The sequence below is a fragment of the Lepus europaeus genome, chromosome 13 (genome assembly GCF_033115175.1).
Source record: "Lepus europaeus isolate LE1 chromosome 13, mLepTim1.pri, whole genome shotgun sequence".
In the NCBI taxonomy this organism is placed as follows: Eukaryota; Metazoa; Chordata; class Mammalia; order Lagomorpha; family Leporidae; genus Lepus; species Lepus europaeus.
This window is the reverse complement of record NC_084839.1, coordinates 73,860,841-73,873,862: the sequence shown is the minus strand read 5'-3', so window position 1 is coordinate 73,873,862 and position 13,022 is coordinate 73,860,841.

Here is a 13,022-nt window from a genome sequence, read left to right as displayed (position 1 = left end):
AGAAAACTGAAAAGCAGCTTACACATTACAATAATTTATTTACATATTTAATATGAACGATAAAGGCCATTTTTTATGACTCAGTGGAAATTGCCAGAATTGGAAATACAAAGTGGAAAAAAAATAAGCTTTTGGCCTAATTGATAATTTAAATATTATTGTATTGGAGGGGTCTATCCATTTCCTGAACTACTTAGGAATTTACTGGGGTAACTTAGTTCTGTACCCTTGGTGAGCAGTTAATGGCCCACAACTGAAGATGGTGAATTCATTGAATTGAATACTGTATAGAATTTCCTTTACTGTTTTACTTCAGTTTTAAGTGTGTTAATTATGATTTCTACTCCCAAAAGGAATTTTTTACCTACAAAAAAAGTGGACTAAATCTACTAGTGTTTCCTTTAGTCCCCACCAGACCTTGTCATGGTGTGTTGGCATTAATTTCAGAGGTATTTACTACTTAATTTTTAAGTAAAGTATATTTATGTTTCTAATGTAAACTACCAAAAGTATTATCCTGTGTCATTTTTCTATCTGAACACCTGGAAAAAAAATCCTTGCATAAGTATTATTAATTTTATTCTCATATTGTATATACAAGTCTCTTTTAAAAACAAGATTTCTCAACATCTACACTATTGACATTTTAAATTCGGTAATTCTTTATTGTAGAATCTGCCTTGTGTGTTATAGAATTTTTACCTACATTTCTGGCCTCTGCTGTCTAGATGAAAGTGCTATCCTATCTATTTCTGGAAAATATATCTCCAAAGTTCACAGGCTTTCTCTGAGGGGGCAAGAATGTCTCTCCTTCCTTGGAGAACCACTGTGCTAATTTGTATGTCAGGTCCAAAATGATAAATTATTCGAAATGGTAATGGAAGTACTAGTTACATAAAAAAGTTATTTGATTAGGATAAAAACTGTTGGACATCATGTACCTAGCTTACAGCTCTAAAATTTTATTGAAATAAGGGAAAAAACATGGAAAGATCCATGACTGCTCCAGAAATTGGGTCATCCTTGTATACCAGATTCTTTTATGAGTTTTATAATGTATGTTTGTGGGTTTGCTGACTTTCTGTGATGTCTTTGTGAGGTGGCAGTGGAAGTGATCCATAGGAGGATTTCACTAGCATGACTCTGTGGAGAGCTTCAGGAAACAGAAGATGCCATGGGCCAGTCAACAAATGTTGATTGCATGAGGGATTTCAAAGCACACAAAAAACCTCACCCCTTCAATGGATTAGTCTCAGTTTACATTGAACATTAATAGCAAGAAAAAAAGATAAAATATGCATCTAAATTTAAGCACTGTCAAAAACATTATTTTGATCGCTAACAAAAGAGAAACAAAAACAAATTTTTTTAAGAATACTGAAGTGTCCTGAATGTTGAGAGTCTGTCCCACTTCTATCTCACAAACAATTTTTCCTCTTACAAAAACAATATATTAAAATTAATCATGTTAATTCTTTATTTTCTCTGGTCCGAGCCAGAGAGAGAGAGAGAGAGAGAGAGAGAGAGAGAGAGAGCGCAATCCACTCATCTGCTGGTTCATTCTCCAGATGGCTGCAATGACTAGGACTGGGCTAGGATGTGGGTCTCCCACATGGGTGCAGAGGCACAAGCATCTGGGCCGTTTCCCACTGCTCTCCTAGATGTATCAGCAGGGAGTTGGATCAGAAGGGGAGCAAAGTGACAAGAAATAGCACCTGTATGTGATGCTGCTGTTGCAGATAGAAGTTTAACTCATTATGCCATGATGCCAGCCACTAATTCTTTTTGTGTTTCATTTCATACAGTGTTGTTATATTTGTATATAAAGTAAGAATAATATTAGACATGATTATATTATTTCCCAATATTGTACTTAGATCCTCATTGTAGGACACTCATTAATATTTTTAAAACTTCTGATGTATTTTTTTTTATTTATTTATTTTTTGACAGGCAGAGTGGATAGTGAGGGAGAGAGAGAGACAGAGAGAAAGGTCTTCCTTTTGCCGTTGGTTCACCCTCCAGTGGCCTCCGCGGCCGGCGCATCGCGCTGATCCAAAGCCAGGAGCCAGGTGCTTCTCCTGGTCTCCCATGCAGATGTGGGGCCCAAGCACTTGGACCATCCTCCACTGCACTCCCGGGACATAGCAGAGAGCTGGACTGGAAGAGGGGCAACCAGGACAGAATCCGGCGCCCCGACTGGGACTAGAACCCAGTGTGCCAGTGCCACAGGCAGAGGATTAACCTATTGAGCCGTGGCGCTGGCCCTGGTGTGTATTTGTCAAGGAGATTTGAAATGGCATGTTATCTCTGAATTAAAAATAATCAGATCGGGAAATACAATCTTCTCATGACTATAATATAAGAAGATACAACAGAAAGAGGAAATAGCACATAACATCCTATGGAATCACACATTAGTTAGTTACAGATTTCACAGGATAATCTAGCCTAATATTTCTCCTTTTTCATATTTACTCTTTTTGTGATGAGGTCATCTATGGGTGAATGTGTTTTGATAGACAGCATTCAATGTAATTTTCTTGCTTACAGATGTTGTTTTTTAGTGATTACAAGCTAATTTACAGGATAAATTTTCACAAATTGAGTTTTACTGTTTTTATATTGATTTGGCACTTATTTTCATGGAGATGAGGAAAAAAGAAATGGATATAATATAGAAAGTCTTTGTTCTTGTAGGACTTGTATCTCATTGGAAGAAACAGAACATAAATAAACATGCATTTAATATTTATATCTCTTTGGTAGACTTAATAAAGTCTCTATAAATACTGTTTTTCAAAGATTTTTTTTTTTTTAATTTTAGAGTCCAAGTGACAGAGAGAGAGAGAGAGAGAGAGAGAGAGCTTCCAACTACCAATTTACTCCTCAGATAGCCAGAACAGACGGGGCTGGGCCAGGCTGAAGTCCCACGTGGGTGGCAGGGGCGTAAGTACTTGGGCCCTTTCTGCTGCTTTTCCCAGGCCATTAGCAGGGAGCTGGATCAAGAGAGCAGCCAGGACTCGAACCAGCACCCATATGGGATGCGAGTGTCGCAGGTGGCAACTTTACTGCTTATGCTACAGCACTGACACCTCCATAACTATTCTTAATAGTTGTTTTTGAAGACAAAAAAAATGTCATTTATCTTAGACATACATCTAGGATTCAGATGAATGGGCCATAGGAGAGTTCTATTTAGAGTTTTCTTAGAAACTGTCAATTAACTTCCTAAAGCATTTGCAGTATATTCTAGAAAGCAGTGCCTGAGCATTCTAGCTATTTTATACCATTATCAACAATCTTCGGTGCTTATTTCAAAGTCACTTAGCTAAGTCCAATTTCCTTCAACCCTTTCAGTTAATTTGTTTCATGCATTTATAATAAAGTTAGATTATTCAACAATATTTTACAGTTAATATTGATATCCATTAAGCTCTTAAATTATTATTATTAATTTAAAAATGTTTATTTTTTATTTGAAAGGCAGAGTTACAGAGAGGCAGAGGCAGGGAGGGGGGTCTTCCATCCACTGGTTCACTCCTCATGTGGCCACAACAGCCAAAGATGTGCCTGTCTGAAGCCAGGAGCCAGGAGCTTCTTCCAGGTCTCCCATGTGGGTGCAAGGGCCCAAGGGCTTGGGCCATCTTCTACTGCCTTCCAGGGCCATAGCAGAAGGCTAGATTGGAAGTGGAGCAGCTGGGGCTCGAAACTGGCACCCATATGATATACAGGCGGCAGCTTTCCCCTCTACACCACAGCACAGGCCCCAAATTATTTTTTTAATTTGTTTATTGAAAATTAATTTTAAAAAATATTTATTGAAAGTCAGAGAGAGAGAGAGATCTTCCATCCACTCGTTCACTCCTCAAATGGCCACAGTGGCCACAGCTGGGCAATCTGAAGCTAGGAGCCTAGATCTTCTTTTAGGTATTCCACATGGGTGCATGGGCCCAAGCACTAGGCCATCTTCCACTGCCTTCTAAGGCCATTAGAAGAGAGCTGGATTGGAAGAGGAGCAGCTGAGACATGAACTGGTTCCATGTGGGATTTTGGCGTCAGAGGCCCAACCTACTATGCCACAGTGCTGACCCTGTTAAATTATTTTTTTTTCATTTATTAAACTTTTATTTAATGAATATAAATTTCCAAAGTACAGCTTATGGATTACAATGGATTCCCCCCTCCCATAACTTCCCTCCCACCCGCAACCCTCCCCTTTCCCGCTCCCTCTCCCCTTCCAATCACATCATGATTCATTTTCAATTCTCTTTATATACAGAAGATCAGTTTAGTATATATTAGGTAAAGATTTCAACAGTTTGCCCCCATATAGCAACACAAAGTGAAAAAAATACTGTTTGAGTACTAGTTATAGCATTAAATAACAGTGTACAGCATATTAAAGACAGAGATCCTACATAATATTTTTTAAAAATTAATATTTTTTAATTGTGTATTCATTTTTTCTACTGTAAAGTTAAATAAACCCTTACATTCACTATTATATTATCACAGAACGGCTTCACTGCATTAAAGTTTCTCTGTCCTTCACCTATTCAAGACCTTCTCACCCCCACATCTTTGACAACCAGTAATCTGTGCCATGTGGTTAGTTTTGCCATTTCCAAACTGTCATTTTAAGAATATCTATCTCCTAAGTCATTCTGTGAGGCTAACATGACCCTACTATTACAAACAGACAAAGACGTTGAAATGAAACTACAGGCCAATATTTCTAATAAACAGATCTGCAAATAATCTCAAATATTCACAAATTAAATTCTACAATGTATAAAGTAATTATGTAATATAATTAGGTGTAATTTAGCACAGGTACACAAGGGTAACAGTGAAAACTTCAAAGGGCTTTGCATGTCTAAGCTTAACCTGAAAATATTTCATGTAGTTTTAATTTTTATTTTCCTGATGACAATGAGTGCATATCACAGTTTTTAGCCACTTGGATATAGTTTATTAATGCAAAAAAAGATTAATCAAAGTAAAGGAGATAATACTGGCAATACATATTAATAATATAAGACTTGTAGAATTAAAAAAAAATGCCATGAGATTCAGTAATAAAAATTCAATTAAAAGATGTTCTTGATACAATTTATTTGTCACCCAGATTTATTCACAACACATAAATTATCCCCTAAGTATGTCTACTTACCATCTCACAGACTTTCATTATCTAATCCAAAATACTTTTTCTTGCTTTCAAGATCAATACTCAAATACTGATCCTGTGTAGTTAGCTGAGTGATTTTTTTTTTTAAATTAAACTTTTATTTAATGAATATAAATTTCCAAAGTATAGCTTGTGGGTTACAATGGCTTCCCCCCTCCCACAACTTCCCTCCCGCCCGCAACCCTCCCCCCTCCCGCTCCCCCTCCCCTTCCATTCATGTAAAGATTCATTTTCAATTCTCTTTGCATACAGAAGATCAATTTAGTATATATTAGGTAAAGGTTTCAACATTTTGCCCCCATAGCAACATCGAGTGAAAAAACTACCATTGGATTACTAATTATAACATTAAATAGCAATGTACAGCACATTAAAGACAGAGATCCCACATAATTTTTTTTTTCAAAATAATTAATTTTCTATGCCGTTTCCATTTTAACACCAGGTTGTTTTTTGTTTTTTTTTTTTTTTCATTTCCAATTCTCTTTATATACAGAAGATCACTTCAGTATATAATTAGCAAAGACCTCATCAGTCTGCGCCCACACAGAAACGCAAAGTATAAAAATACTGTTTCAGTACCAGTCATAGCATCACTTGGCTTTAGACGACACATTAGGGACAGATCCCGCATGGGGTGTAAGTACACAGTGACTCCTGTTGCTGACTTAACAATTTGACACTCCTGTTCATGGCGTCAGTAATCTCCCTAGGCTCTAGTCATGAGTTGCCAGGGCTATGGAAGCCTTTAGAGTTCGCTGACTTTGGTCTTATTCCGATAGGGTCATAGTCAAAGTGGAGGTTCTCTCCTCCCTTCGGAGAAGGGTACCTCCTTCTTTGATGGCCCCGTTCTTTCCACTGGGATCTCACTCACAGAGATCATTCATTTAGGTCTTTTTTTTTTTTTTCCCATGATATCTTGGCTTTCCATGCCTGCTATACTCTCATGGGCTCTTCAGCCAGATCTGAATGCCTTGAGGGCTGATTCTGAGGCCGGAGTGTTGTTTAGGACATCTGCCATCCTATGAGTCTGCTGTGTATCCCACTTCCCATGTTGGATCTTTCTCTCCCTTTTTGATTCTATCAGTTAGTATTAGCAGATACTTGTCTTGTTTGTGTGATCTCTTTGACTCTTAGACCTATCAGAGCTATCAATTGTGAGCTGAAATTGATCACTTGGACTAGTGCGATGGCATTGGTACATGCCATCTTGATGGAATTGTGTTGGAATCCCCTGCACATTTCTAACTCCACCATTTGCGGCCAGTCCGATTGAGCATGTTCCAAATTGTTCATCTCCTCCCTCTCTTTTTCCACTCTTAGATTTAACAGGGATCACTTTTCAGTTAAAATTTAAACACCTGAGAATAATTGTGTGTTAATTACTGAGTTCAACCAATAGTACTAGAACAACAACAACAACAACAAATACTAAAATGGATAAAGTATTACATTGTACATCTAAAGTCAGGACAGGAGCTGATCAGTTCATTGTTGCTTATAGTGTCCATTTCACTTAACAGGTTTCCTCTTTGGCGCTCAGTTGTCATCGATCAGGGAAAACAAATGATATTTTTCTCTTTGGGACTGGCTTAATTCACTCAGCATGATGTTTTCCAGATTGCTCCATCTTGTTGCAAATGACTGGGTTTCATTGTTTCTTACTGCTGTATAGTATTCTATGGAGTACATGTCCCATAATTTCTTTATCCAGTCTACTGTTGATGGGCATTTGGGTTGGTTCCAGGTCTTAGCTATTGTGAATTGAGCTGCAATAAACATTAATGTGCAGATGGCTTTTTTATTTGTCAAATTAAATTCCTTTGGGTAAATTCCAAGGAGTGGGATGGCTGGGTTGTATGGTAGGGTTATGTTCAGGTTTCTGAGGAATCTCCAGACAGACTTCCATAGTGGCTTAACCAGTTTGCATTCCCACCAACAGTGGGTTAGTGTCCCTTTTTCCCCACATCCTCTCCAGCATCTGTTGTTGGTAGATTTCTGAATGTGAGCTATTCTCACCGGGGTGAGATGGAACCTCATTGTGGTTTTGATTTGCATTTCTCTGATTGCTAGTGATCTTGAACATTTTTTCATGTGTCTGTTGGCCATTTGGGTTTCCTCTTTCGAAAAATGTCTATTGAGGTCCTTGACCCATTTCTTAAGTGGGTTGTTTGTTTTGTTGTTGTGGATTTTCTTGATTTCTTTGTAGATTCTGGTTATCAATCCTTTATCTGTAGTATAGTTTGCGAATATTTTTTCCCATTCTGTTGGTTGCCTCTTCACTTTCCTGACTGTTTCTTTTGAAGTACAGAAACTTCTCAATTTGATGCAATCCCAAATGTTAATTTTGGTTTTGACTGCCTGTGCTGTTGGAGTATTTTCCAGGAAGTCTTTGCCTGTGCCTATATCTTGCAGGGTTTCTCCAATGCTCTCTAATAATTTGATGGTTTCGGGTCGTAGATTTAAGTCTTTAATCCATGTTGAGTGAATTTTTGTGTAAGGTGATAGGTATGGGTCTTGCTTCAAGCTTCTGCATGTGGAAATCCAATTTTCCCAGCACCATTTATTGAATAGACTGTCCTTATTCCAGGGATTAGATTTGGATCTTTGGTCAAATATAAGTTGGCTGTAGATGTTTGGATTGATTTCTGGTGTTTCTATTCTGTTCCATTGGTCTATCCATCTGTTTCTGTACCAGTACCATGCTGTTTTGATAACAACTGCCCTGTAGTATGTCCTAAAATCAGGTATTGTGATTCCTCCGGCTTTGTTTTTGTTGTACAGGATTGCTTTGGCTATTCGAGGTCTTCTGTGTCTCCATATGAATTTCAGCATCATTTTTTCTATATCTGAGAAGAAGGTCTTCGGGATCTTGATGGGTATTGCATTGAATGTATAAATTGCTTTTGGGAGGATAGACATTTTGATGATATTGATTCTTCCAATCCATGAGCATGGAAGATTTCTCCATTTTTTGGTATCCTCTTCTATTTCTTTCTGTAAGGTTTTGTAGTTTTCATCGTAGAGATCTTTAACGTCTTTGGTTAAGTTTATTCCAAGGTATTTGATTGTTTTTGTAGCTATTGTGAATGGGATTGATTTTAGAAGTTCTTCCTCAGCCGTGGCATTGCCTGTGTATACAAAGGCTGTTGATTTTTGTGCATTGATTTTATATCCTGCTACTTTGCCAAACTCTTCGATGAGTTCCAGCAGTCTCTTAGTAGAGTTCTTTGGGTCCCCTAAATAAAGAATCATATCATCTGCAAAGAGGGATAGTTTGAGTTCGTCCTTCCCGATTTGTATCCCTTTAATTTCTTTTTCTTGCCTAATAGCTCTGGCCAAAACTTCCAGAACTATATTGAATAGCAGTGGTGAGAGAGGGCATCCCTGTCTGGTACCAGATTTCAGTGGAAATGCTTCCAACTTTTCCCCATTCAATAGGATGTTGGCCATGGGTTTTTCATATATTGCTTTGATTGTATTAAGGAATGTTCCTTCCATACCCAGTTTGCTTAGAGTTTTCATCATGAAAGGGTGTTGTATTTTATCAAATGCTTTCTCTGCGTCTATTGAGAGAATCATATGGTTTTTCTTCTGCAGTCTGTTAATGTAGTGTATTACGTTGATTGTTTTGCGAATGTTGAACCATCCCTGCATACCGGGGATGAATCCCACTTGGTCTGGGTGGATGATCTTTCTGATGTGTTGTTGCATTCTATTGGCCAGAATTTTATTTAGGATTTTTGCATCTATGTTCATCAGGGATATTGGTCTGTAATTCTCTTTCAATGTTGCGTCTCTTTCTGGCTTAGGAATTAAGGTGATGGTGGCTTCATAGAAGGAATTTGGGAGGATTCCCTCTTTTTCGATTGCTCTGAATAGTTTGAGAAGAATTGGAGTTAGTTCTTCTCTAAATGTCTGGTAGAACTCAGCAGTGAATCCATCTGGCCCTGGGCTTTTCTTTGTTGGGAGGGCCTTTATTACTGTTTCAATTTCTGTGTCAGTTATTGGTCTGTTTAGGTTTTCTATGTCTTCCTGGCTCAATTTAGGGAGGTTGCATGTGTCCAAGAATCTGTCCATTTCTGATAGATTTCCCTGTTTGCTGGCATACAAGTCCTTGTAGTAATTTCTGATGATTCTTTTTATTTCTGTGGCGTCTGTTGTTACGTTTCCCATTTCATCTCTGATCCTATTGATTTGGGTCTTTTCTCTTCTTTTTTTAGTGAGTTGGGCCAATGGGGTGTCAATTTTGTTTATTTTTTCAAAAAACCAGCTCCTCGTTTGGCTGATTTTTTGTAATGTTTTTTTGGATTCAATCCTGTTGATTTCTTCTCTGATTTTAATTATTTCTCTTCTCCTACTGGGTTTGGGTTTGGTTTGCTGCAGATTTTCTAGATCCTTGAGATGACTTGAAAGCTCATCTATTTGGTGCCTTTCCAATTTCTTGATGTAGGCACCTATTGATATAAACTTTCCTCTTAACACTGCTTTTGTTGTATCCCATAGGTTTTGGTATGTTGTGCTGTTATCCTCATTTACTTCCAGAAAATTTTTGATTTCTCTTTTAATTTCTTCTATGACCCGTTGTTCATTCAGGAGCATATTGTTCAATCTCCATGTGTTTACACGTGCTTTAGGGATTCCTGAGTTGCCAATTTCCAATTTCATTCCTTTGTGGTCTGAGAAGCTGCATGGTATGATTCTAATTCTTTTGAATTTGCTGAGACTTGCTTTATGGCCTAGTATGTGGTCAATCCTAGAGAGGGTTCCATGTACTGCTGAGAAGAATGTAAAGTCCTTAGATGTAGGATGAAATGTTCTGTAGATGTCTGTTAGATCCATTTGGGCTATAGTGTCATTTAAATCTACTGTCTCCTTGTTGATCTTCTGTCCTGTTGATCTGTCTATCTCTGAGAGTGGAGTATTGAAGTCCCCCAGTACTATTGTATTGGGGTCTAAGTCTCCCTTTAAGTCCCTTAACAAGTCTTTTAAATAAGCTGGTGCCCTGTAATTAGGTGCATATACGTTGATAATCGTTATATCTTCTTGTTGAATGGATCCCTTAATCATTATATAGTGCCCCTCTTTGTCTCTCCTAACAGTTTTTGTAGTAAAGTTTATGTTGTCCGATATTAAGATGTCTACGCCCGCTCTCTTTTCATTTCTGTTGGCGTGGTATATCTTTTTCCAGCCTTTCACTCTCAGCTTGTATGGATCATTGTTGGATAGATGGGTTTCTTGTAAGCAGCAAAAGGATGGGTTTTGTTCCTTAATCCAATCAGCCAATCGGTGTCTTTTAACTGGACAATTCAAGCCATTAACATTCAATGTGACTATTGAGAAGGAGTAACTTTGCCCTGCCATTTGCCAAAGATATTTTCTAATATCTGGTTTGAGATTCCTGTGATCTTTTGCTCTGAGGTTTCCTTCCTTTACCTTCTTTCATATTGGTGACCGTGATTCTGTGTTTCTGTATGTAACACGTCTTTAAGCATCTTTTGCAGGGCTGGACGAGTGGCGACAAATTCTTTCAATTTCTGTTTGCTGTGAAAGGTCTTAATTTCACCTTCATTCACAAATGAGAGCTTTGCAGGATATAATATTCTGGGCTGGCAGTTTTTCTCTCTTAGTACCTGGGCTATATCTCGCCATTCTCTCCTGGCTTGTAGGGTTTCTGATGAGAAATCAGCTGTAAGTCTAATTGGAGATCCTCTGAGAGTAATCTGTCGTTTCTCTCTTGCACATTTTAGGATCTTTTCTTTGTGTTTCACTGTGGTGAGTTTGATTACGACGTGTCGTGGTGAGGATCTCTTTTGATCATGTTTATTAGGGGTTCTCTGAGCTTCCTGTACTAGGATGTCTCTGTCCTTCTCCAAACTTGGGAAATTTTCTGCTAGTATCTCACTAAAAAGGCCTTCTAATCCTTTCTCCCTTTCCATGCCTTCAGGAACTCCTAGAACCCGAATGTTGGGTTTTTTAATAGTATCCTGTAGATTCCTGACAGTATTTTTTAGATTTCTGATTTCTTCTTCTTTTCTTTGATTTGACTGTTTCCTTTCCTGTTCTCTGTCTTCTAATTCCGATATTCTCTCCTCTGCTTCATCCATTCTGTTTTTAAGGCTCTCTAATGTGTTTGCCATTTGATCTATTGAGTTCTTCATTTCATTGAGGTTTTTTTTCACTATCGCAATTTCCTGTTCCACTAGTTGTTTCATTTCATTTTGATTCCTCCTTAATATTTCATTTTCACGGGAGAGATTTTCTATCTTGTCCATTAAGGATTTCTGTAGTTCAAGAATTTGTTTTTGAGAACTTCTTAATGTTCTTGTGAATTTTTTGAAATCTGCTTCTTGCATTTGCTCTATCTCTTCATCTTCATAATCTTGCATTGGCATGTCTTGTTCACTTGGGGGCGTCATAGTGCCTTCCTTGTTCTTGGTACCTCCGCTTCTATGTTTCTTGCTTGGCATGTTAGAGATAATTTGTGGTGTTTTTGTTTTTGTTTTTTTTCTCTCGTTATACTATGCCTCTAAGTGAGCTGTCTGTTTTGTTGGAGCCTTAGGGGCTGTGATGGGTGTGGTCAGAGAGCTATGCTTGTTTCTTGAGGTTTAAGGCTGTGTAAAGAGCGACTCTCCCAGATTATTTGCTCCTTGCTGGGACACTCTCTCTCTCTCTCTTTTTTTTTTTTTTTGTTTTGACTTAGTTGGGAGTGGGGTTGGGGGTAGTTGAAATCTAGCCTCTGTGAGTATTCCTTTGATCTACCCCTGGGACTATACACAGAGTTTATGCAGTCCTCAATGTGTTCTCCAGTTTCGCTAAAGATACTGAGTTTGGCTGAGCTTTACATATGTAAAATCGCGGTGCTCTTTGTTTTGCTTGGTGAGTGAAGGGAGAGGCCTCTGTTCCCCCTCCCCCCAATGTCTCGGACTTCTCAGGTCTTTGTCTTTCTTGCCCTCCTCAGTTCCTGCTTGGCAAGTTAGAGATAATTTGTGGTGTTTTTTTTTTTTTTTTCTCTCGTTATACTATGCCTCTAAGTGAGCTGTCTGTTTTGTTGGAGCCTTAGGGGCTGTGATGGGTGTGGCCAGAGAGCTATGCTTGTTTCTTGAGGTTTAAGGCTGTGTAAAGAGCGACTCTCCCAGATTATTTGCTCCTTGCTGGGACTCTCTCTCTCTCTCTCTCTCTTTTTTTTTTTTTTTTTTGACTCAGTTGGGAGTGGAGTTGAGGGTAGTTGAAATCTAGCCTCTGTGGGTATTCGTTTGATCTACCCCTGGGACCATACACAGAATTTATGCAGCCCTCAATGTGTTCTCCAGTTTCGCTAAAGATACTGAGTTTGGCTGAGCTTTACATATGTAAAATCGCGGTGCTCTTTGTTTTGCTTGGTGAGTGAAGGGAGAGGCCTCTGTTCCCCCTCCCCCCAATGTCTCGGACTTCTCAGGTCTTTGTCTTTCTTGCCCTCCTCAGTTCCCGCTTGGCAAGTTAGAGATAATTTGTGGTGTTTTTTTTTTTTTCTCTCGTTATACTATGCCTCTAAGTGAGCTGTCTGTTTTGTTGGAGCCTTAGGGGCTGTGATGGGTGTGGCCAGAGAGCTATGCTTGTTTCTTGAGGTTTAAGGCTGTGTAAAGAGCGACTCTCCCAGATTATTTGCTCCTTGCTGGGACTCTCTCTCTCTCTCTCTCTCTCTCTTTTTTTTTTTTTTTTGACTCAGTTGGGAGTGGAGTTGAGGGTAGTTGAAATCTAGCCTCTGTGGGTATTCGTTTGATCTACCCCTGGGACCATACACAGAATTTATGCAGCCCTCAATGTGTTCTCCAGTTTCGCTAAAGAT